This window comes from Balaenoptera borealis (assembly GCF_965194805.1).
Source record: "Balaenoptera borealis genome assembly, chromosome: 15".
NCBI classification, from domain to species: Eukaryota; Metazoa; Chordata; class Mammalia; order Artiodactyla; family Balaenopteridae; genus Balaenoptera; species Balaenoptera borealis.
The window spans coordinates 64,568,480-64,591,561 of NC_138871.1; the positions used below are offsets into that span (position 1 = coordinate 64,568,480).

The 23,082-nt window shown below is 36.5% G+C and overlaps 1 pseudogene across 1 annotated transcript; it reads left to right on the top strand.

Moving 5' to 3' along the window:
- The first annotated feature begins 1,407 nt into the window (after nucleotides 1–1,407).
- Nucleotides 1,408–20,630, top strand: LOC309611855 (GTP-binding nuclear protein Ran pseudogene; annotated as a pseudogene). The gene has a single exon. The product of its transcript is annotated as a GTP-binding nuclear protein Ran pseudogene (transcript).
- Nucleotides 20,631–23,082: the final 2,452 nt, after the last annotated feature.

Genomic DNA, 23,082 nt, shown 5'->3' on the forward strand with positions numbered 1-23,082 from the left:
TCTCTGCTCCTTGGCTTCCTCCAACTTCAATCCAACAACAGAGCGTCAAATCTTTCCCATGCTTCAGATCCCTCTGATTTCTCTTCTGCTATGAGCTAGAGAAAACCCTCTGCTTTTAAAGGGCTCATGTGATTTGATTAGTCCCACCTAGATAAACTCCTTATCTTAAAGCCAACTGCTTACCAACCTTTTGCCATGTAATGTAACATAGTCACTGGAGTACACCCAGGCAAAGGTCATGGGACCACCCTAAAATTTTTACCTACCACAGTTAGAAATATGTTCATTTGGCATTTGGAAATACCTTTCCAGGACTTAGGAAAATGTTAGGGATAGAAATCTAGATCTAGGATCCATTACCTTTAGGTAATAGATTTATAAAACATAAATGCATGTACAAATATAATACTACTAGTTCAGCAATATCTTTTACCATAGAATCACAAGAAACAAATGGACAGGGCAATGTTTTGTGTGTTAGATATTGTTGACATTATCCCTAAGAGTAACACTGGGTTACTTTGACTGTCCATTTAGGAAGCTCAATTCCAGTTTCTTTAATTTATTCTAGAAGATACAAAAGGACTAGATGAGATTTCCTGGATTCCAACCATTTCAACACAAAAGGAAACCAACCTAACTGTCACATGACAACGAAATTCTGTGCGTCTACGTGCGTGTGTGTGTTTAAGTATTAAAATACTTCTTGCCATTTTTTAAATAAATGAGTAGGCTACACAGCATCAAATACATTCAATTAATGTATTTCTCCAAAATGAGCAATTCATTTTCAGTTATGTGTCTCTTCTGTCAGGATTCAGGTAGTTTCCTGTAAAGGAGGACAACAGGAATTTGATATATGTCTTTATTGGTTTAGAAAGCTTTTATTTAAATCTTATTCAAAACAAAAAAACTTGTAGAGCTAAATTTTCCTCTGTGCCTGTGCATTAAATTAGGGGGAAATAGGTATCTTATTTATTCACTTTTCCTCTTCTCTTTCCCCACCTTTTCCTCTTGGAAAATTTATCTCTGTCCGTATTAGTGATTCACTCTCCCTTTGCAGGGGGCTTTCTTAAGTTGTCAGCAGACAAAGAACAGCATTAAAGACTTGCTCAGAGAATGAAGAAGGCCAGAAATACACTAGTGTGAAAGATTAGGAATGTGAGAACTGAGAAGGAACCAACCAACCTCTCTGCAACTTCTCAGGAGAGCCCAGACCTTGGAACTCAGACCTTCACCCTGCCACTCTGTCTTAGGCACCCAGAGTATTTGACTCAACTCAGCAAACCTATGTTGAGTGCCTACCACACACACCTACTCTATCCCTCTTACTCTTCTTTCCCAATTTACCAGTAAAAATCTACTTAAAATAATATGTGGAGTACTGGGTTTTAATATATTACAGTGCACGCTATAAGATTTCACATTTCTACCATTAAAATGTGATATATTATATTTTTGTGTGTCTGTTTAGCAACAAATGAAGGTATATGCTATGGATAACACTAGATTTCATAGGGAACTTTTTCAATCAAGGAGAAAGGTACATTGTCGCCAGATGCTCATTTTATTTCAGATTTCTGTGTACTGTAGTTTGCTAAGATTTTAAATCAACAATGATAACTATAAGAAGTCCCTGATAATAATGGCAGTATATGTTACAAGTCATCTCCACATGCAAAAGCAGTCTTGTAGGAGATGAAACACAATATTGTAGTTAGAAATAGATGGATTCAATAAATATTAAGCAGTAAAAAATATTATTCATTTAGTCATTTCCTTCTCAGTAGCACCTGCAATTCAGGCTCATCCTAACATCTGACCCATGAAATTAAGATGATAAGGAGTTACTGAAAGAGAAGATGGAGAGAATTTAAGAGTCATGGCTTTTTGAAATTCCAGTATGCTTTTAACAATTGCAAGTCGATGCTTCTTCCCCTCTCCCCACCTAAATGGTAAACAAGAAATAACTGGCAGATGGACAAATGAATGCATTTCAGTGAGTCCCATTTTTAATTCTATGAGTTACATTTCGTTATTTTGATAGAATCAGACTTCAAGATCAGGTGTTCCAGATAATCCTAACAAGCACAAATTTTAAACTATTTTGCCTACATTTCCTGGTTATTTACAACCTGTGTGACCAATTGGAGCATTTCTTTGAATTGAATTGACCAGTCTGGTCAAGTTAGTCCGGTAGTTCAGAGCCCCACTTTTTTCTTTTAGAGAAGAATTCCTCCCCTTCATCACAATGAAACTTCAATAAACTCCACCTTCAACCAAGTCCACCTAGTCTTCTCCTAGTCTCAGTTTTGCCTCTAGGCTGCCTGGAGTAGCAAGAAGCAGGCCAGATTAGCTCTTTGCCAGCTGATCTGATAAACTAATCTGACAGAGATGAATGCTTTTTAGGAAGGTTGCTGTTTTGCCTTTTGGAAAATGGATGCTGAAAGCAGCCCAGGCTTTGGCTATTGAAATTACTTGGGTCTCTTCTCAATGAAAAGTTGGCCTTACATGACTCTCATGGTAAATAACTATTCTTTAAATACTTTTCAATAAATAATAATAATAACAGCAACAATGATAATACATAGCTCCATTTTTTTCATTTCACTAAAACTAAGCATTGTACATACTGTATTCCCTAAATTAGGGGTCAAAGTCTCATTCAGCCTTTCCAAATTCTGCTGAGAGAAAGAAGCTGCTATTAAGCTGATAAATCACCAGAATGTTTTCCAGGGTTTGGCTTAGGGAATTGCTTCCATCTGTGAGTGGCAAACTTATTCCCTCCTAGAAAATTCTCCCTTCTTCTAAAATACTAAAAGCACCCCTGGAGTACTTTAAGGACAGACAGCTGGCCTCAGGGCTTCTAATGCTTTTTTAAGTTATAACTCTCCTCAGAGGCCCTAGGGCTGGGTGCAGCCTGGTGATTTGCAGCCTTGCTGGTCACCATTCCACCTGCTCAACTCCAGGCAGGTGCAAGGCATTTCTAACCTTGCTCAGCAGCCCTCCTGATTCTCCTTGTGTTAAAGCCTTGGGGTGTGTGTTTTCAGACGATAGCGGCTCATGGATATATGCAGGTCCCCAGTGTCAGAGTAAACTCAGGGCATAGCAAAGGAAGAAAATAGCTAGAAATCTAGAAAGGTGAACAAAGGTAAAGGCCAGGTTTAAAGGACAAGAGTAAGTCAAGGGAGAGTCAGGGATTCCATCCCAGGTCAAGACTGAGTCAAGATCAAAGCTGGACATGTAACCAGAGATCATGAAGAAATGAAGGCAGAGCAAGGCAATGGGTTCAAGGTCATGGAAAAAGCAAACAGACATGAAAATGAGAAAACCTGGGTTTTGATTTCACTCTACCCAGGGTCTCAATTTATGTATCTGTAAAATGAAGCTCTGAAATGAAATTATCTCCGTCATTTAGATATTGAGTCTATAAGGCCATATAAACAGTCATACACACCACACTATTTAGAGACCAAAGCAGGACAAATGAGCTGGAGCCAATTAAATAATCAGATCAAATATAGACAAAAACAACAGCATTTTGAAACCAAGTAAAAGTCTGCCTCAGAGAATCTCTCACAGGCATCTTGTTATCTGCATCCTTTCAGACACTCTACTAGGCATTGTAGACGACCCTAGAAATAAAAATCATGCTCCTTTCCCTCTAGGAGGTTGCATCTTCGGTGGAAGGAAAAGGTCCACTTTTATACAATTTTTAAAATTTATTTATTTATTTATTTATTTATAAAAATATATATGATATATATATATGATAGTTCAGAAAAACAATAACTAAAATGGCAAAAGATAACACTAAAGGCATTCTTGGGAGAGAGTCCAGGACTTCTCCAATTACTGTGCCTCAGGTCCACATGGTTGATCTGCTTTAGATGGGCTGCTTTCCAAGGAAACACTCAGCAGGTACTAACTCCCAATCGTAGCATAGTCAAGTAGAAGCTTGGGTTTATCTGGCATTTATGACTGTCTGAAGCTTAAAATCCTTCCATTAACTTTTGTAGCCCCTGCCAACCTCCAAATATATTATATTGATTGGATTTCATAAAAAAATCTAAACCAGACTGTAGCCTCAGGTATCATGCCTGGAAAACAGCAAGATACTATTGGGCAAATACTTTAGGTCTAGGTCAGAAGTGTCCTACCCAGTAAAAGGCAATCATTACCATAAACTTAGAAAGACATTTACTTCCCTCTGTTGTTAATCAACAAGCCATTGAGCATACACCCTGCTAAGAGTGGTTATGAGCAGAAGCCATGAGTTCGGATTTCAGGCAGGATCAATGGCTGAGAGGCCAGAAATAGAGCTGAGTCCCATCATGTGAAGATGGAGCTCTGAGGAGGGAAATAGTCTGCTGCCCACTTCACTTTTATTCTGTGCCTGCTGTGCTGATTATGGCCACAAGAATATCAGCGGCAAATTAATTCTGCTCCTGACTGGCTTGGAAAAAGAAGCTAGGATTTCATAACATCAGGTGAGAGTTTCCTGAGTTTCCAGAGTTTTATAACACTGGTGAGAGTTTCACTTTTTTTCCCTTCATGGTATCCCCTTCTTAAGGTAAATAAAAAGTTGTCCAGTTGTACAAATGGCAACAAAACTCTAGCATTAGAAATACATGGAGAACTAAGGATTCCAGTTACTTTCCAAGTTCATCATATTTCTGTTGGTCCAAGATCACACTTGGAATCTCAGAAAATACCTCCGCCAGAAACCCCAACATCTTTCACAAACTGCCTACTTGCAAGTTTGTCAGCCACAGTTCACTAAAGGAAAGTTTTATGAAAAGATTTGTTTCACTTAGCTTTTTAACCAAGCAAGAAATTTGACATTATGAAACGGAGAAACCATACTGGTTTAAAGTTAATAGTGGCCTTACAATAAGCTATACCCAGCATCATTCACAGCTGCTTGGATTAAAGACCTTTTGATTTGGGGATCTGCCATCTACTGAATACCTCTTCCCCAATAAGTCAATAATTTGCCCTCAGATGAGAATAATGATCTTTTATGGTATGTTTCCTCTTATGCGCAAGTGCAGCCATTGCCAGTGCTGGTCTGAAGCCTCCTACTTACGAGTTACACCTTTGTTTCTTGTTGGAGCCATTGGCCCTCTGGCCTGATGGTTTTGCATATGACAGAGATTTATACCTTCCTCCAACTCCCACCCACACCCCACCCAAAATACTGGGCATTGAACATTGGTACTGAAAGTATGGGAACTTCCTCTTTGACCCTTGGTTAGATATGGTTATAGACTGCATCTACCCTATTTGAAGTGAGCCAGTGCCTTTAATTCCACAAGATACAGTCACTGAAGTCTCATAACTGTATTGGAGATGTCAAAGATACCATCTATTATGCCATACCTCTTCTCATGAAGTGAGTTGTGCTCCCATCACAACTTACGTATCATGACATAGCTCTTCCCCTTCCATATTGTGGCAAAGCTTATTAGAGCTAGAAGTGATCACCTGACCCAAGCTTGGCCAATCAAATTCTTTCTTACGGGAATTTGGAACTGGGACACAGAGCCTCTAGCCAATCTGTTCTGGTTACTTGAACATGTGGTCACATAGTACACTTTCTATATTATAAGAGTAAATAACTCTAAAGAGAAAAAAGGAAATTGGTGGATACAAAGCTGAGATGCAATGCAAAATGCAAGAGATAGAGAAATCAACATTAACTGAACTTTGGCTCATGTTACACACTCAATGTGGGTCACCTGGGATGCTGTGTTCATTGTAGTCTTTCAAGCAGGCTAAAGGGAGATTTATCTTGACACATGCTTTCCAGATCTCTGAGACAGGAAAAGGAAAGGTAGAAAATTACACACCAGCTCGTTTCCACCCCAAAGTGACAATGTCACATCTGCTTACATTTCATTAGCAATACCAAGTCATATAGCTCTAACTTCAAAGGGTGTGAGAAAATGAAATCCTACCATGTTCCCAGAGGGAAGAAAACTTTAATATGACTTCCATGCCATCCTTAGGCTTTTTTCCCTCCAAATAAAAATATATAACCGTCTTTCCTTGGCTCCCTGCTCTTCTCTGAAACTGTTCTTACCATGGTCACTAGTGACTGATATTTGTTAAATCCAATTAACACTTTTTAGTCCTTATTTTACCTTCTCTTCCACCTCTCTCCTTCTCTCTCTCTCTATTTGCTGCAATAAATTATCCCTTAACATCATCATTTTCTCCAGCTCAGGCTTCAGTGATACCACTGCTTCCCTCCAATATCCTTATCCATTTCTTCCCCTTTCCCTTCTTATTACATGCACACAACCAGGCGCTCCCTGTGGCCCACTAAAGTCTGTTCCTCATTACTCCTTAGTGAATTATACCACCGTTCTCCAGTCACCAGCATCGAAGTCTGGGTGTCGTCTGCAGCGTCCTCCTCTCCTTCCTCTGCCCTATATTTTGGTGACCAGGTCCTTGCTACGACTTCTCACTTGGTTTACTTCCACAGCCTCCTAAAGGTTCTCCTTCCACCAGCATCAGCCCATGAGTCTTATTCTGCACAAATGATTAGGGTCATCTTTCTAAATATTATTATGTCACTCCCTTGCTTAAAACTTTAATGGTTTCTAAATGCCTTAGGCTATTGTCCAAAATCCTTCAAGTGCTTTATAAGGTCTTCAAGATCTGCCCATGATTACTTCACCAGTTATATTTGTGGCCTTGGCCCTCTCCCTCCGAGTTATGCTCTGAATCACCTGTATTTCCCAGAACTGCCCCTGATGATTCAAATCTCCATGTCTTTGAGCATGTGGTATTTAATAGACACCTTTCCTTCCTATTCAGGTTAACTCCACTGAGACTTAGCTCACTTATCATTCCTTCCAAGGAGTATTCTTTGATCCTCCCGGTCCTAATCAGAATCTCCCTGCTATGTGTTCTAAGAACAACTTGAGCTTACCTCAATCTCAATAGTAGGTTATCAAAAATATGTTTTTCCTATAAAGCACTGATGAAAGAAATTAAAGATGATACCAACAGATGGAGAGATATACCATGTTCTTGGATTGGAAGAATCAACATTGTGAAAATGACTATACTACCCAAAGCAATCTACAGATTCAATGCAATCCCTAACAAATTACCAATGGCATTTTTTACAGAGCTAGAAGAAATCATCTTAAAATTTGTATGGAGACACAAAGGACCCCGAATAGCCAAAGCAGTCTTGAGGGAAAAAAACGGAGCTGGAGGAATCAGACTCCCTGACTTCAGACTATACTACAAAGCTACAGTAATCAAGACAATATGGTACTGGCACAAAAACAGAAACATAGATCAATGGAACAAGATAGAAAGCCCAGAGATAAACCCACGCACCTATGGTCAACTAATCTATGACAAAGGATGCAAAGATATACAATGGAGAAAAGACAGTCTCTTCAATAAGTGGAGCTGGGAAAACTGGACAGCTACATGTAAAAGAATGAAATTAGAATACTCCCTAACACCATACACAAAAATAAACTCAAAATGGATTAGAGACCTAAATGTAAGACTGGACACTATAAAACTCTTAGAGGAAAACATAGGAAGAACACTCTTTGACATAAATCACAGCAAGATCTTTTTTGATCCACCTCCTAGAGTAATGGAAATAAAAACAAAAATAAACACATGGGACCTAATGAAACTTAAAAGCTTTTGCACAGCAAAGGAAACCATAAACAAGATGAAAAGACAACCCTCAGAATGGGAGAAAATATTTGCAAACGAATCAACGGACAAAGGATTAATCTCCAAAATATATAAACGGCTCATGCAGCTCAATATTAAAGAAACAAACACCCCAATCCAAAAATGGGCAGAAGACCTAAATAGACATTTCTCCAAAGAAGACATACAGATGGCCACGAAGCACATGAAAAGATGCTCAACATCACTAATTATTAGAGAAATGCAAATCAAAACTACAATGAGGTATCACTTCATACCAGTTAGAATAGGCATCATCAGAAAATCTACAAACAACAAATGCTGGAGAGGGTGTGGAGAAAAGGGAACCCTCTTGCACTGTTGGTGGGAATGTAAATTGATACAGCCATTATGGAGAACAATATGGAGGTTCCTGAAAAAACTAAAAATAGAATTACCATATGACCCAGCAATCCCACTACTGGGCATTTACCCAGAGAAAACCATAATTCAAAAAGACACATGCACCCGAATGTTCATTGCAGCACTATTTACAATAGCCAGGTCATGGAAGCAACCTAAATGCCCATCAACAGACGAATGGATAAAGAAGAAGTGGTACATATATACAATGGAATATTACTCAGCCATAAAAAGGAACGAAATTGAGTCATTTGTTGAGACGTGGATGGATCTAGAGGCTGTCATACAGAGTGAAGTAAGTCAGAAAGAGAAAAACAAATATCGTATATTAACGCATGTATATGGAACCTAGAAAAATGGTACAGATGAGCCGGTTTGCAGGGCAGAAGGTGAGACACAGATGTAGAGAACGGACATATGGACACCAAGGGGGGAAAACTGCGGTGAGCTGGGGATTGTGGTGTGCTGAATTGGGCGATTGGGATTGACATGTATACACTGATGTGTATAAAATTGATGCCTAATAAGAACATGCAGTATAAAAAACACAAACAAAACAACTAATACTAAACTTTCATTGGGTTATTTGTATGGAAATATGTTAATATAAATGTTTCAGACACTACATGAAATTTCTAAAAATCTTATATGTTCTGGTATAATGTTATAAGTTATAATCCTAGTTATTACTTTAAAATGTATATCTCAGAAATAACTAATTTTCTTGTCAACTGCATTATTATGAACTTTCATCAAATCTTTAACTGTGGTCATTTTTAAGTCTTTTGTCATTTACAGACAGTTCTGGGTGTACTCTGATGCTTTTGCAAATATGTTCCTATAAAAGGGTTTCATCTTCAAGAAATTCATGGAAAAGACTCTGACAAGTACAGGTTTCTGGTAACTGACTGTACTGCTGAACTGAATGAATAAGCATTTTCAGAACTCTAATGAAAAACTGATGAACTCATAAAAGTGCTAACAAAAGATCAAGATGAAAAAAAAAATTAATTACATGGGACTGAGTGAACTGATGATGATGAGTATAATTTTTGTGACTTTCTGTCTGAATTAAGAAAAAAAAAATCCCACAAGGACTCAGAGGCAAAGAACATACAAATCAATTTTCACTGCAAAGTAAAGGAGCTGTTACAGTGGAGGATTACTGGACTGAATGTCAATATTATGACATAGTATGAGTGTGTTTCGTGTTTGGTAACTGCAATCATTGTTGCTTTTGTTGTAGTCATCCATGTACAATGCTTGGTGTCAGTCTATTTATCTCTTGTAAAAATAAAATACAGTGTGTGTGTGTGTAAAAAAATATATATATATATGTTTTTCTAGTTAACATTTCATCTTTCTTCCCTACTATGAGTTCCATAAGGAAAGACTCAGCTTTACTGATTTTTGTGTCTTCAGGGTCTAATACAGTGTCTGACACATATTAGAAGCTCAATAAATACCCATTAGGTGAAGTAATTAATCAATAGAGCCCTATATCCTTATGAACACCAAATTCTGAAACTGTGCTCGGCGGGGCAGAAAGGAGGAAAAATGTGGCTTTTATACACACACACACACACACACACACATCGCCTTAGGCTAATATATGCAAATATGGCGTATATTACCTCTACAAAGTAATTACTCAGCAATGATGCCCTGTCCTGGATCTCTGGGTAGTTCATGCTGCACTTTGTCCTTCTGTGATAACTGCCTTGCTTTTGCCTTTGAGATTCAGTTTGAGGGACAAGTGACTTATCTTGTACTAAGAGTTCATATTCCTTAGAATTGTGTGTTAACTTGTTTTTATAAACTAAACGTATCTATTGAAGGCCTATGTGTTGGTTTCCCTGGAGATGCAAAATCCCTGCCCTCAAGGAGTTATAGCCTAAGCAGGGAGCTAAGTTCTCAGCTGAATGGAAAGAGAACTTACTGTAAAGAAACAGCATTGCAGAATAGGAAACAGCTTGAGAGCTGAAGTCTGTACATCTCAATCTGAGTCTTAGCTGTTGCCTAATATCACAGAACACCTGACCAGCATTTACCTCTCTTTTCTATGACTTCATTTTCTTATTTGCAAAAAGTGTAAATTAATAAAATACTAAAAGATAAAATGTAGATTATGATAATAATAGTAATAATCTCTTACATGAAGTTTAATTGATATGAAAGTACTTTATAATAATAGCTATCATTTACTGCACACTTTACTACGCAATCACTTAGATTCTTAATTTTACATTCACATTCTTAATTTCATCTAATTCATGTAACAAGCCGATGTAGCATTATAATCTCCATGATACAGATGGAGAAATAGTGGTTCAGTGAGGTTAAGTAACTCAGCCTATATCACACAGCTGGAGACAGCAGACCAGGATTCAAACCCCAATCTGTATCACCCAAAGGCCAGGGATGCTAACCATTATATTACACTGCCTACTTTCAAACTGCCATGTAAATGTAATTTATCTACTCTGTTGTTCATATATAAGCACTATGATGAAGTAGAGCACATGCTATAAATGAAAGTTGCCAATTAACCAAATTGTTTAGATTTTTCCATCTGTACAATGAGTGAGTCGGATCACATTAAATGAGACACTGTATCAAGCACTCTGCACAGCAGAGAGTACAGTATTCAAAAATGCTAGCTAGATTATTGCTAAGTTCCTTTCTATAATTCTGTGACATTTCATTCACATACAACTTTTTCAGAGGGCTAGGGTAACAAAGCATGGGATTTATATCAGAAGATACAAACTTATAAACCAGGCACTTATTTATGGAGGCCCTGAAGGCACTGGTAGTTTTGGGGGACTGTAAGGAACTCATGTTCAGATAAGCCACCACAATTATCCAGGAAACTTGTTACCATTTTGCAGGTGCTGAGAATCTGTCCCAACTTTTTTAAACAGCCCAGGCTCAGAATTCATTCTCCAGCTAATTAAAAGCACAGTGTGTTCATGTTTTTCCCAGTGGACTCAATGCTACAGGAAGAGAAATTTCATGTTTTGTTTATCTAGTAGGAAGAGGGTAGTGGAATTGGCCGGGTGTGACCACCCTATTCAAAGAGCACCAAAGTATTTTTTTTTAAAAACAGCTTTGAAATTCTCATTTGTTGTAGATAGTTGGCCACCACCACCCTTCTTGTGTAATAAGCTCAACTTATGAGCTACAACAAAGCAGTCAGAGATAAACAAGCATTGTTGTCCACTCAGAGAGCCAAACAGACCAGAAGACAAGAATCCAGGAGTAAGCCAAGATTTTAGGGCCTGATATGCATCAAAATCTAGGGAATACAGAATGAGTCATGATGAAAGTTAATGCTATCTAGAAAGAGTCTGAAAAGACAGGAGTTAAGACATCATACAGGGCTTCTTTCAAACACAAACCTAGTTAACCCTCACAACCTTGGGGGCATAGGTATGATTAAACTCAGTTTATAGATGGAGAAACTGAGCTTCAGGGAATTCAAGTGACTTGTCAGAGGTTACAAAATTAGTAAGAGATTTAGGGGAAGGGAGATAGATAATTAATTAAAAGTAAACAACTATTATGTGAATTTTTTTTAAAAGATTTAAACAAAGTGATATGAGAGAGTAATTAGAGGTAAGGCTAATATTAGCTAGATGGAGTATATATTAGATATACCATTGAATAACAAATTACCACAAACTTGGCAGCCTAAAAAAACACATATTTATTATCTCAGTTTTTGGGGGCTAGGAGTCTAGGCATGGCTTAGCTGGGTCCTCTTCTTAGGGTCTTCTGAGGCAGCAATCAAGGTGTCAGCAGGACTGTTTTCTCATCTAGGCTTCACTGAAGAAGAATCCACTTCCAGACTCACTCAGGTTGTTGGCAGAATTTATTTTCCTGCAGCTGTAGCACTGAGGCCAAGCTCCGTGATAGCCTTTGGAGGGAAGCTTACCTAAGTTCCTTGCCACATGGACATTCCCAATATGGCTACTTATTTCATCAAGTTAATAAGGAAATCCTCTAGCACAACAGATTCTTAAATAAGGTAGCATAATCATGCAAGTCATAGTCCATTCCTTGTGCCATATCCTAGTGGTTAGCAGCAAGTCACACGTCCATCCATACTCAGAGCAGGGGAATGGACAAAGCCATGAATATCAGCAAGCAGAAATCATGAAGACCATCTTAGAGTCTCAAAGTTTAAAGATTCTATCCAATAACTTTACATAGCCTTAATTTCATAGGTATGTAACTATGCCTACTAGCCTAGCCATAGTTCTACAATATACACATAAAATGGACACATCTATGCAATATAAGAGAAAACAATATTCTGTTATTGGTTGCCCTATACATCCTTTTATTTATGTATTTTTCAGTTTTTTGCAGGCTATTTTGAGATGAGGTAGAGCATCCTGAAGGGCATTCTGTTATACCAACGCTACGATCACGTTTTTCTTTTGCTCTTGTAGAATTTTGCTGATTTCACTATTTTAATCAAATCATGAGAGAATACTGGTTCCACAGTTCTGGCCCCTCCTCTAGAATTATGCTGGAAAACAAACTTCTAAATATGAATTTCTAAATCATGTTAGAATTTTTAAATACCAACCAATGTATATAAATTATTGCAGCCTCATAATAATCTGAGCACATATAATGGCTGCTTCATTTTTTTATCTAAATTTAGCATAAATCAAGCTTATGTGGTAATATAACAGCTTCTAAGAGGAAGTGGCAATTCTATAAGTAACTGAAGGCCTCAAGGTCACATACACCTCTGCAACTGAGGGACTCCCTAGTCTAATACCTACTATTCTCTTATTACCCTCAGATAATTTGATAATTAAATTATTTGAATGGTATCCCAAAAAACTACAAATCTCCAAGGAAAGATTTTCATTCCAATAAGTGCATTCTAAGGAATATTGCTTATAAAGATGTTAAAAAAAAATAAAAAAATAAAGAATATTGCTTAGACAAAAAATAGATTTATAAAGGGAACTTGGAACTTTTAAAATACCGCTGCATTGATTTTCTTCAAATTTCCTGCGTGCAGAAATAATCTTTTACTGGAAGAAAACTGTCACTTTGTTGAGAATTTAAGGGAGAAAGCCTATGATCTGAGATTAGATTAGCCTTAAGATCTAACCCCAAATTTTCTGCACTTGCTTAGTTTCTTTTTTTGTAATATGTGGATAATCCCCACCATAGGATTTTTGTAAGAATTTATGAGCTCAGTCAGAAGGGCATAGACTTGCTTCTGGAAGTAACATCACGATGCCTGCCCAAGAAGAACCCCAAGTTCAGTTCAAACTTGTATTGGTTGGTGATGGTAGTACTGGAAAAACTACTGATACATTTGTGAAACGTCATCTGACTAGTGAATCTGAGAAGTATATAGCTACCTTGAGTGTTGAGGTCCATCCCCCTGTGTTCCATACCAACAAAGGACCTATTAAGTTCAATGTATGGGATACAGCTGGTCAGAAGAAATTTGGTGGACTGAGAGATGGCTATTATATCCAAGCTCAGTGTGCCATTATAATGTCTGATGTAACATCGAGAGTTACTTACAAGAATGTGCCTAACTAGCATAGCGATCTGGTACGAGTGTGTGAAAACACCCCCATCATGTTGTATGGCAACAAAGTGGATATTAAGGACAGAAAGGTTAAGGCAAAGTCAACTGTCTTCCACCGAAAGAAGAATCTTCAGTACTATGACCTTTCTGCCAAAAGTAACTATAACTTTGAAAAGCCCTTCCTCTGGCTTGCTATAAAACTGATCAGAGACCCTAACTTGGAGTTCATCGCCATGCCTGCTCTCACCCCGCCAAAGGTGGTCATGGACCCAGCCTTGGCAGTGCGGTATAAGCATGATCTAGAGGCTGCTCAGACAACTGCTCTCCCAGATGAAGATGATGACATGTGAGAAAGTGAAGCTGGAGCCCAGAGTCAGAAGTCTAGTCTTATAGGCAACTGTCCTGTGATGTCAGTGGTGCAGCGTGTTTGCCACTTTATTATATAGCTAAGCAGAACATGTGCTTAATCTTTGGGATGCTAAAGGAGATGAATGGGCTTCTGAGTGAATGTGGCAGTTAAAAAAAAAACCTTCATTTTTTGGACCTGCATATTTAGCTGTTTTGCAACACAGTTGTTTCCTCCTTGAGTTTCAAATATAAGACTGTTACAGTCACATCACTATATTCAGTGGTAGACTCTTGTTTTTTACTGTCATTCCCATTCCTTTTCATTTAGAATCAGAATAAAGTTGTATTTCAAATAAAAAAAAGAATTTATGAGATTTTCATGAGAATTAAATAATAAACATAAATGTAACAAATATAACAAATAAATGTAATAAAAATAATCAACAAATATAATATCAAATATAAAGTATATAAGATTGTGACTGGTACCACCTAAGATTTTTAAAATCTGTAATTATAGTTCTTCATAGCTTGAAGCTGGATAGGACTAGACAGAAAGCCCTGCAGATGGGGTTTTGTCTATTTAACTGGTTGTTATCTTCAACTCTAATTGGCAGTGTCTCTCTCTCCTACCTGGCCTAGCTACACCCATGACTTGATTCCTTTTTCTCCTGCCTTTCACGACTTCTGATAACCCTTTCCACCACTGCTCACCCTTCTCTCTATTCCCACTCCCAACACACCCAAGGAAAGCTTTTCTCATCTGGCCTCAGCCATGCTCACTTGGAAAGCCCTCTGCTGCCCCCCATCAGTAATTGTGAGGGAATGCCCACAACCTCCAGATAAATTCTCTCCCTCCCAATAAACCATGAATATTTGGTTTGCATTGAGTTCCAGTAAAAGGAAAGTTAATGTGAATTTTACAGTAGCAAAAATATAGAAAACCTATTGTGTTTTATGAATTTTTATGGGTAGACAGTGCCATTTTATCCTGAAATACGTTTTTAAGGTAGTAGCAGAGAGTGGAAGAGAGACTCCTAATTCAAGCAAACCCTTTAATTACAAAGAAGTCAGGGCCTTTTGATGAATTCCAAGAACATATTCTAGAATGGCCTTGGATCTATTTGAGCTGCTATAACAAAACATAAAATACCATAGCCTAGGTGGCCTAAACAACAGACATTTCTCATAGCTCTGAGAAACTGGGAAGAAGATCAGGGTGGCAGCAGTTTTGGTGTCTAATGGGAGCCCACTTCTTGGTTCATAGACAACCATCTTCTCACTATGTCCTCACATGGTTGATGGGGGTCTCTTTTATAAGGGCACGAATTCCATTCATGAGGGCTCTATCCTCATGACCTAATCACCTCCCCAAAGCCTCACTTCCAAGTGCCATCACACTAGGGATTAGGTTTCAACAAATGTATTTGGGGGGACAAAAACATTAAGTCTATAGCACCTTTTGACTAAGTGAAATAATGATAAATTGGTATTATGTAAAGCCTGTTGAATTTGTAACTCAGTCCTTCCCTCCAAAAAAGAGACAAAAGAGAGAATGAGAGAAAATCATGCAGAACAGTGATTAAGAAGTTTGAAATCAAACAGATCTGGTGTTGATCTTCCTGAAAACCAGCAATTTAGGACAAGTTACTTAAACTCTCTATACTGGATTTTCCTCTAGTAAATGGAAATAATAACAATAGCTACTTCATAGCATTATTGCAAGTATTAAATGTGATAATATATTGCATGGCCTTCATCATAGTGCCAGGACATAGCTCTATTATTATTTTAAATGATCTTCAGGAATTTTTATCTGGCTTTTATGGAATCTGATGGGTGGGTAGAAACCACAGAAATTTATGGTTATATTGAGTAAGGCCTATCAGACACTGCTCTACCTAGAAGCTACAGAATCTGAAGAAAGAGCAAATAATTCTGAAATGTTTTGAGATATTACCTTATAATACTCTATTTGGGTTTTAAACTTATTATTCATTTAAAACACTTGCTAGGGTAATGAAATGCCCTTAGTATAACAAACAGCATGATCTTTTTATTGTGATCATATCAGAATTTCTGGCTCCTTTATGAAGAAAGTGAACCAATTTTGAGACGGATGTTTTGTGTGAGTGTTTATTATGTTTACAAACATCATCGTTATAAAGCAACAAAGCCAGGAAACCTCTCTGAATAAGCAGGATGGCGGGGTTTATAGAGCTAATGTAGCGATTAGAGCCACACTAACAGAATTGGGAGAGGAACCGGTTATAGTTAATGTGCATCAAGTGAGTTTTCCATCAAACTTCTGTCTCTTTATGCCAGATTAACTCACCTTTTTACCATTTCTATGCCAGGTGATTTTTTAAAAATATTCAAATGGATATCATCCAGCACATACCTCAGGATATTTGCAGGACTGCTTTTTTCCCCTTTATCCTTGTTCCCAGATTCCATACTCTTGGCTCCTCACTGGAATCCCAGTCACTGGGCTCCTCCGTATTTCCTTTTCCTGACTTTCACTCAGCATTTGGTCTTTAACTTTTCTACCCAGCTGTAAACTTCGTTTAACAACCCAGGGTCTCAGGCCCTGTAATTCTTACTTTCACTCAAAGCCAGACTGACTCAGCCCTCCTCTTCCTTCAGAGGAGCACAGATAACAATAAACTCAAGACGACATTATTAAATATCGTGTGATAGACAAGGACAGAAAGAATGTTGCAAATAATTCCTATGCAGTCATTACCCTTGTACCAGTTAACTTTTAAAATTTACAGCAAAGTACACAGTGTTACAGGGAACATGCCCAAGTTTAAGATGAATCCCCTGTCCTAGAGGAGTTCACTGTCTTATTTGGGAGATTTGATATAAGCATAGAGAAGTTGAAAAAAAATCCATACAGTATTTAACTAAGATTTCAAGACAACTGAAAATTTCTGCTTCTGGCCAGATGTACACACCAGCCTGAAATAACAAAAATGACAAAATATTTTTTAAATTGTTTTCATGACATGGGATATCAGGCAATAAAGGACAGTGATCATTGAAAGGCAGAAAACAAGTAAGGTGGTATCTATTGTTGCTCAAGTTTACTTCCTTAAGAAAATTTCAAATCATGGTACAGGTAGAGGGAATCTAAGCAGAGCAGAGTGTACCTTGTAACTTGAGGAGATAGAGGTAAAAGTCTGTGAAGAAGGTTCTTAGGACAGTGCACAAAAGAGAAGAAGGATATACAGAGAAAGAATTCCTAAGCTTGCAAAGGGACCCCTCAGTGTTCAGCTGAGTAATAATCAGCAAGTGTACGTGAGGAAAATTCCTGAAGCTGAGCAGAGTCACACAAAAGGATTAGAGGTGATAATGCCCAACACTCACACAAGGCCAGGTATAGTGTCTGTTCCCACCAGCCAAAATGAAAACCCTCATGATTCACTGAGTTTTGGGTGGACTACAAAGAGGGGTCTTGTATTATTAGTGGAGTAATTCTCCTTAGACTGAGCACTGCTACAGTTACACCTAACAAATCGTAAGTAAATGCAAGAGCTGAAGAAACCAAACCCTTCTAAATAATTTAAATGTATTCCAGAACAAAATACAAGAATATTTATAGTAATAAAAAAGTATGTTTTCTAAATTAAAAAAAAAAATTATTTCTATAAACACCAAACAACGTAGTATTTACAACAGATGGAATCCAGTAGCAATTTACCAGACCAAAAAAACAAGAAGGAAAATAAATTTTTAAATGTAATAAATCAAAAATGACTCAAAATTGATGCATATGTTGAAATTAGAAAACAAGGACATTAAAACAGTTATTACAGCTATATATCATACATTCAGAGATTTAAGTAGAGAGGAGAAAGAGAGAAAGAGATCCAAATCAAACCTTTAAAGGTGAAAATGTAACATGTGAAATGAAAATAGACTGGATAAGATTAAGAGCAGGTTAGACATTGAAGAAAAAAAGATTAATGAAATTAAATATGTAGCAATAAAACTACCCAAAATGAACTAAAGAGAAGCTTTTTCAATGAACAATGCCTCCATGAAGTGTAGGACAAAATCAAGCAGCCCTAATATATGTATAATTGGAGTCTCTGGGTTTGGGGGATGATGGAGGTGGTAGAAAAAAATACTTGAAAAAAATAATGGCTACAATTCTTTAAAATTTGCTGAAAACTATAAACCCATAGAGCCAAGAATTTTAGAAACCCCAAGCACAAGAAATTGAAGAAAATATGCCAAGGTATGTCATAATTAAACTGCTCAAAATCAGTGATAAAGAAAAAATATTAGTCAGAGGGAAAAAAAGTTGTATTACATCCAAAGAGACAAAAAATAAGAATGACAGCTGATTTCTTGTCCGGAAAAAATGCAAGCAAAAACTCAGTGAAACAATATCTGTCGGTCTAAAACTCTATACCTAGTGAAAATTTCTTTCAAAAGAAGATGAAATAAAGACTTATGCAGAAAACTGAAAGAATTCATCACCAGCAGATCATTACTACAATAAATGTTTTTTAAAAAAGTCCTTCAGGCAGAAAGAAAATGATACCAAATGGAAATAAAGATCTATACAAGGAATAAAGAGCACTAAAAATGGCAATAAAATGGGAAAATATATTATTCTTATTATTTTAAATATATTTTAAAAGACAATTAATTGTTTAAACAAAAATAATAGTAAGATTAAACATGGTTGGGGTTTCCCTGGTGGTGCAGTGGTTAAGAATCTGCCTGCCAATGCAGGGGACATGGGTTCGAGCCCTGGTCCGGGAAGATCCCACATGCCGCGGAGCAACTAAGCCCATGAGCCACAACTATTGAGCCTGCGAGCCACAACTACTGAGCCCGAGTGCCACAACAAGAGAAACCACCATAATGAGATACCCACGCACCACAACGAAGAGTAGCCCCCACTCGACGCAACTAGAGAAATCCCGTGCACAGCAACGAAGACCAAACACAGCCAAAAATAAAATAAATAAATTTAAAAAAGAAGAATAAACATGGTTTATAACAGTTGTAAAATTGGACAGGGAGAAAAACCACAAAAGTTGGACAGGGAGAAAAAGATGTATACCATTGAAAAGTTCATAAAATGTTCATGAAGTGGTATGATTTTACCTGAAGTTAGAATGTGATAAGTTAAAGATATATTATATAAAACCTAGCAAATACTATAATAAAGAGCTCTATCTAGTTAAGTCAACAATATAGGTAAAACAGAGTCATAAATATATTAAGTTAATCCAACAAAAAGAAGATAATGGGGGAAATAAGGTATAAAAAATGGATGAGACAAACAGAAAGCAAATAGCAAGATGATCAACTTAAACCAAAATATATCAATTACAGATAGATTTTTTTAAAGACACAACTATATACTGCTACAAGAAGCATGCACTAAATATAAAGAAACAAATAGGTTAAAAGTAAAAATATGAACAAACATATACCATATTAACATTAATCAAAAGAAAGTTGGAGTGTTGGCATTAATATCAAAGTATATTTAAAAGCAAAAATTACTAGTAGGGATAAAGAAGACCATTTCATAATTATAAGTGAGTATTAATCAACAGGTATAACATCCCTAAATATTTATGCACCTAAAAACAGAGCTTCAAAATATATGAGGCAAAATCAAAAACTGATTGAACTTCCAGGAGAAACAGAAAATCCCACAATTACAGTTGGATATTTCAACCCCTCTTCCAATAATTTATAGAACAAATAGACACAAAATAAGTGAAGATTTAAAAGATCTGAAATAACACCATTAGCCAGCTTGACCTAACTAATTAACATTTACTGAATAATTCACCAAACAACAGTAGGATACATATTCAAGTGCACACTGAACTTTTACCTATATAGACGATATTCTGGGCCACAAAGTAAGTCTCAATAACTGGAATAGGATCCAAGTCATAAAAAGTATGTTGTTTTAATCACAGTGTAATTAAATTAGAAATCAATAATAGATTGATAAAGATAAATAAAGAGCTTGAGAAAATCCCAAGCTATTTGGAAACTAAAAAACACATTTCTGAATATCCTATGGATCAAAACAGAAATCAAAGAGGATATTAGAAAGTATTTTAAACTGGATCAAAATGAAAACACAACATATCAACATCTCAAAATTTGTGGTACATTGATTAGTAGGAAATCCATGGCAGTAAAAACACCTATTTTAGAAAAGATGGAATGGAGTCAAATCAATGACTTCAAGTTCCACCTTAAGCATCGAGAAAAACAAGAACTCAAATTAATTAAACTCAAAGTAACTAGAAAGAAAGCAATAATAAATATCAAAGTAAAAATTAATGAAATAGAAAAAAAGGGAAAAAATAGAAAAATGAAATTGAACCAAAAACTGGTTCTTCGAGATTAAATTGGTAAACCTCTAGTCAAACAAACTGGGGCAAAAATGACAAATTAACAGCATCGAATGAAAGAAGTAACAACACCATAGATTCTACAGATATTAAAGAACAATAAGGAAATATGAAAAACTTTATGCCTTGAAACACACAAACTACTAAATCTCACACAAGAAGAAACAGATATCCTGAGTATTCCTATACCTATTAAAGAAACCAAATTTGTAGCTAATACCTTTCAACAAAATAAACTCCAAGCCCAGAGGACTTCAATGGTTATTTCTACCAAATTTTTAAGGAAGAAATAATATCAATTCTATAAACACCCTTCCATAAAATTGAAGAAGAGGGAATCCATTCCACCTCATTCTATGAGGCCACTGTTAGTCCGATACCAAAACATAACAAAGTCATTACAAGAAAAGAAAACTAATGACCAATATCCCTCATGAATATTAGTGCAAATATTCTATAATAAATAAAAATTTAATTAATAACATACAACAATATACAGAAAGGATAATATATCATTACCAAATGGGATTTATCCCAGGGATGAAATGTTAGTTTGACAATCAAAATATGAATCAATATAAAATTTTTTAAGAATCAATATAATTCATTATTTTAACAAAAAAATACATGATTATCTTAATAAATGAAGAAAAAGCATTTCCTAAAATCCAACACCCATTCCTGATTTAAAAAAAAAACTCTCAGCCAAATTGCAATAGAAGGCGACTTCCTGAATCCAAATAAAGGGCATCTATCAAAAACTTAGAGCTAATATACTTAATAGGGATAAAATAGACTCTTTCCAAATATCAGGAAAAATACAAGAATGACCACTCTCAGCACTTCTATCATACATTGTACTTAAGGTTCTATTTACTATCATAAGGCAAGAAAAAGAAACAAAATGAATGCAGATTGGAAAGGAAGAAGTAAAACCCAGTACCTGTGAATGTGATCTTATTTGGAAATAGGGCCTTTGCAGATGTAATCAAGCTAGGATGAGGTCAAACTGGACTAGGGCAGGCCCTCATTCAGTGACTGTGACCCTTATAATGAGGGGGAAATCAGAACACCGACACACAGGAAAGACGGACACGTGAAATGGAGACAGAAATCAGAGTAATGCACCTCCAAGCTAAGGCACACTAGAGATGGCCAGCAACTGCCACCTGTGTGTAGCATGATTTCTGTAGTTACTCAAGGGCAAATCTGAAATTCAAAGAGCAGAAAATCAATAGAGATTTACTGATACTCACTATATGCCAGGCACTTTATACACTATATCATTTAATTTTCTTAATGATCCAATGAAGGGATATAATCATCTCTGTTTTACAGACAAGGAAACTAAACCTCAAAGGAATTAAGTAATTTACATGAATGAGGAAAAGAATTTGGACTCAAACACAAGTCTGTCAGGCTCTAGACTATTCTGTTTCTAATCAACAAAACACTATATTGAATTCTTCTGATTCCTGTGCACCCATTTAAATATACCTGTACATTCTGAGAGGATGGGAGAAGTGGAGGAGGATAAACTGCTCATTAAATAAATGCTCATTGATTCCCATCATTCATTTACGACAGAAGTTTGATCAGACAAATGTTTATAAACCCCAGGCAAAGTGCCCTGTACCAAGCTCTCATAGCAATATATATTTATTATAAAGCTAAAGACATAGAATTTTTGAGTTATGAGGAACTACATGCGTCTTTAGTACAATGACTTATTTTATACCTAAGGGGTAGAAAGTCCCCAGACAGATGAAATTACCTGCCCAAACTCAACAGAGACAGCTCAAGTCTCTTGACTCCTGCTCTACACTGAATTCATTAATGGACATTTGGCAGAACTCTGGAAAAGAAGGAGTCCAAAGGGATGTGAAACATTTTCATCACTCTTCAACCCCCACATATGTGAAAGGAAAATAAATAAGAAAAATATTACATGATAGAAAATTAAGAATAAAAAACCTTAAGAAGGATAAAATATTATAATTTACTTGTTTCCAGGAGGATGCATCAAGTCTTCTGTAGTCCTGTTTTGTATCCATCTTTTCATTCAACAAAATAAATAGACATGATATATGCAAAGCAGAGATTCTCAATATATCCATTCAGCAGACATAGTTATCATGTTATATATATTGTTTTTCCACTGATAACTCTAGTAACAACCACCTCAAAATGGATTAAAGACTTACACATAAGACTTGAAACCATAAAACATACATAAGACTTGAAACCATAAAACTCCTGAAAGAAAACAAAGGGAAAAAGCTTCTTGACATCAGCCTTGGCAATGAATTCTTGGATATAACATCAAAAGCACAAGCAACAAAAGCAAAAATAGACAAGGGGGATTACACCAAAGTGAAAAGCTTCTGAACAGCAAAGGAAACAATCAACAAATTAATAGGTAACCAATGGAATGGGAGAAAATATTCGCAAGTCATGTGTCTAATAAAGGATTATTATCCAAAATTTGCAAGGAACTCTTACAACTCAATAGCAAAAAAATTAATTAATTAAACCAATCTAAAAAAGGGCAAAGGAGCTGAACAGACATGTCTCCAAAGAAGACATACAGATGGCCAACAGGTATATGAAAAGGTGCTCATCATCACTCATTATCACTAATCACAGGGAAATGCAAGTCAAACC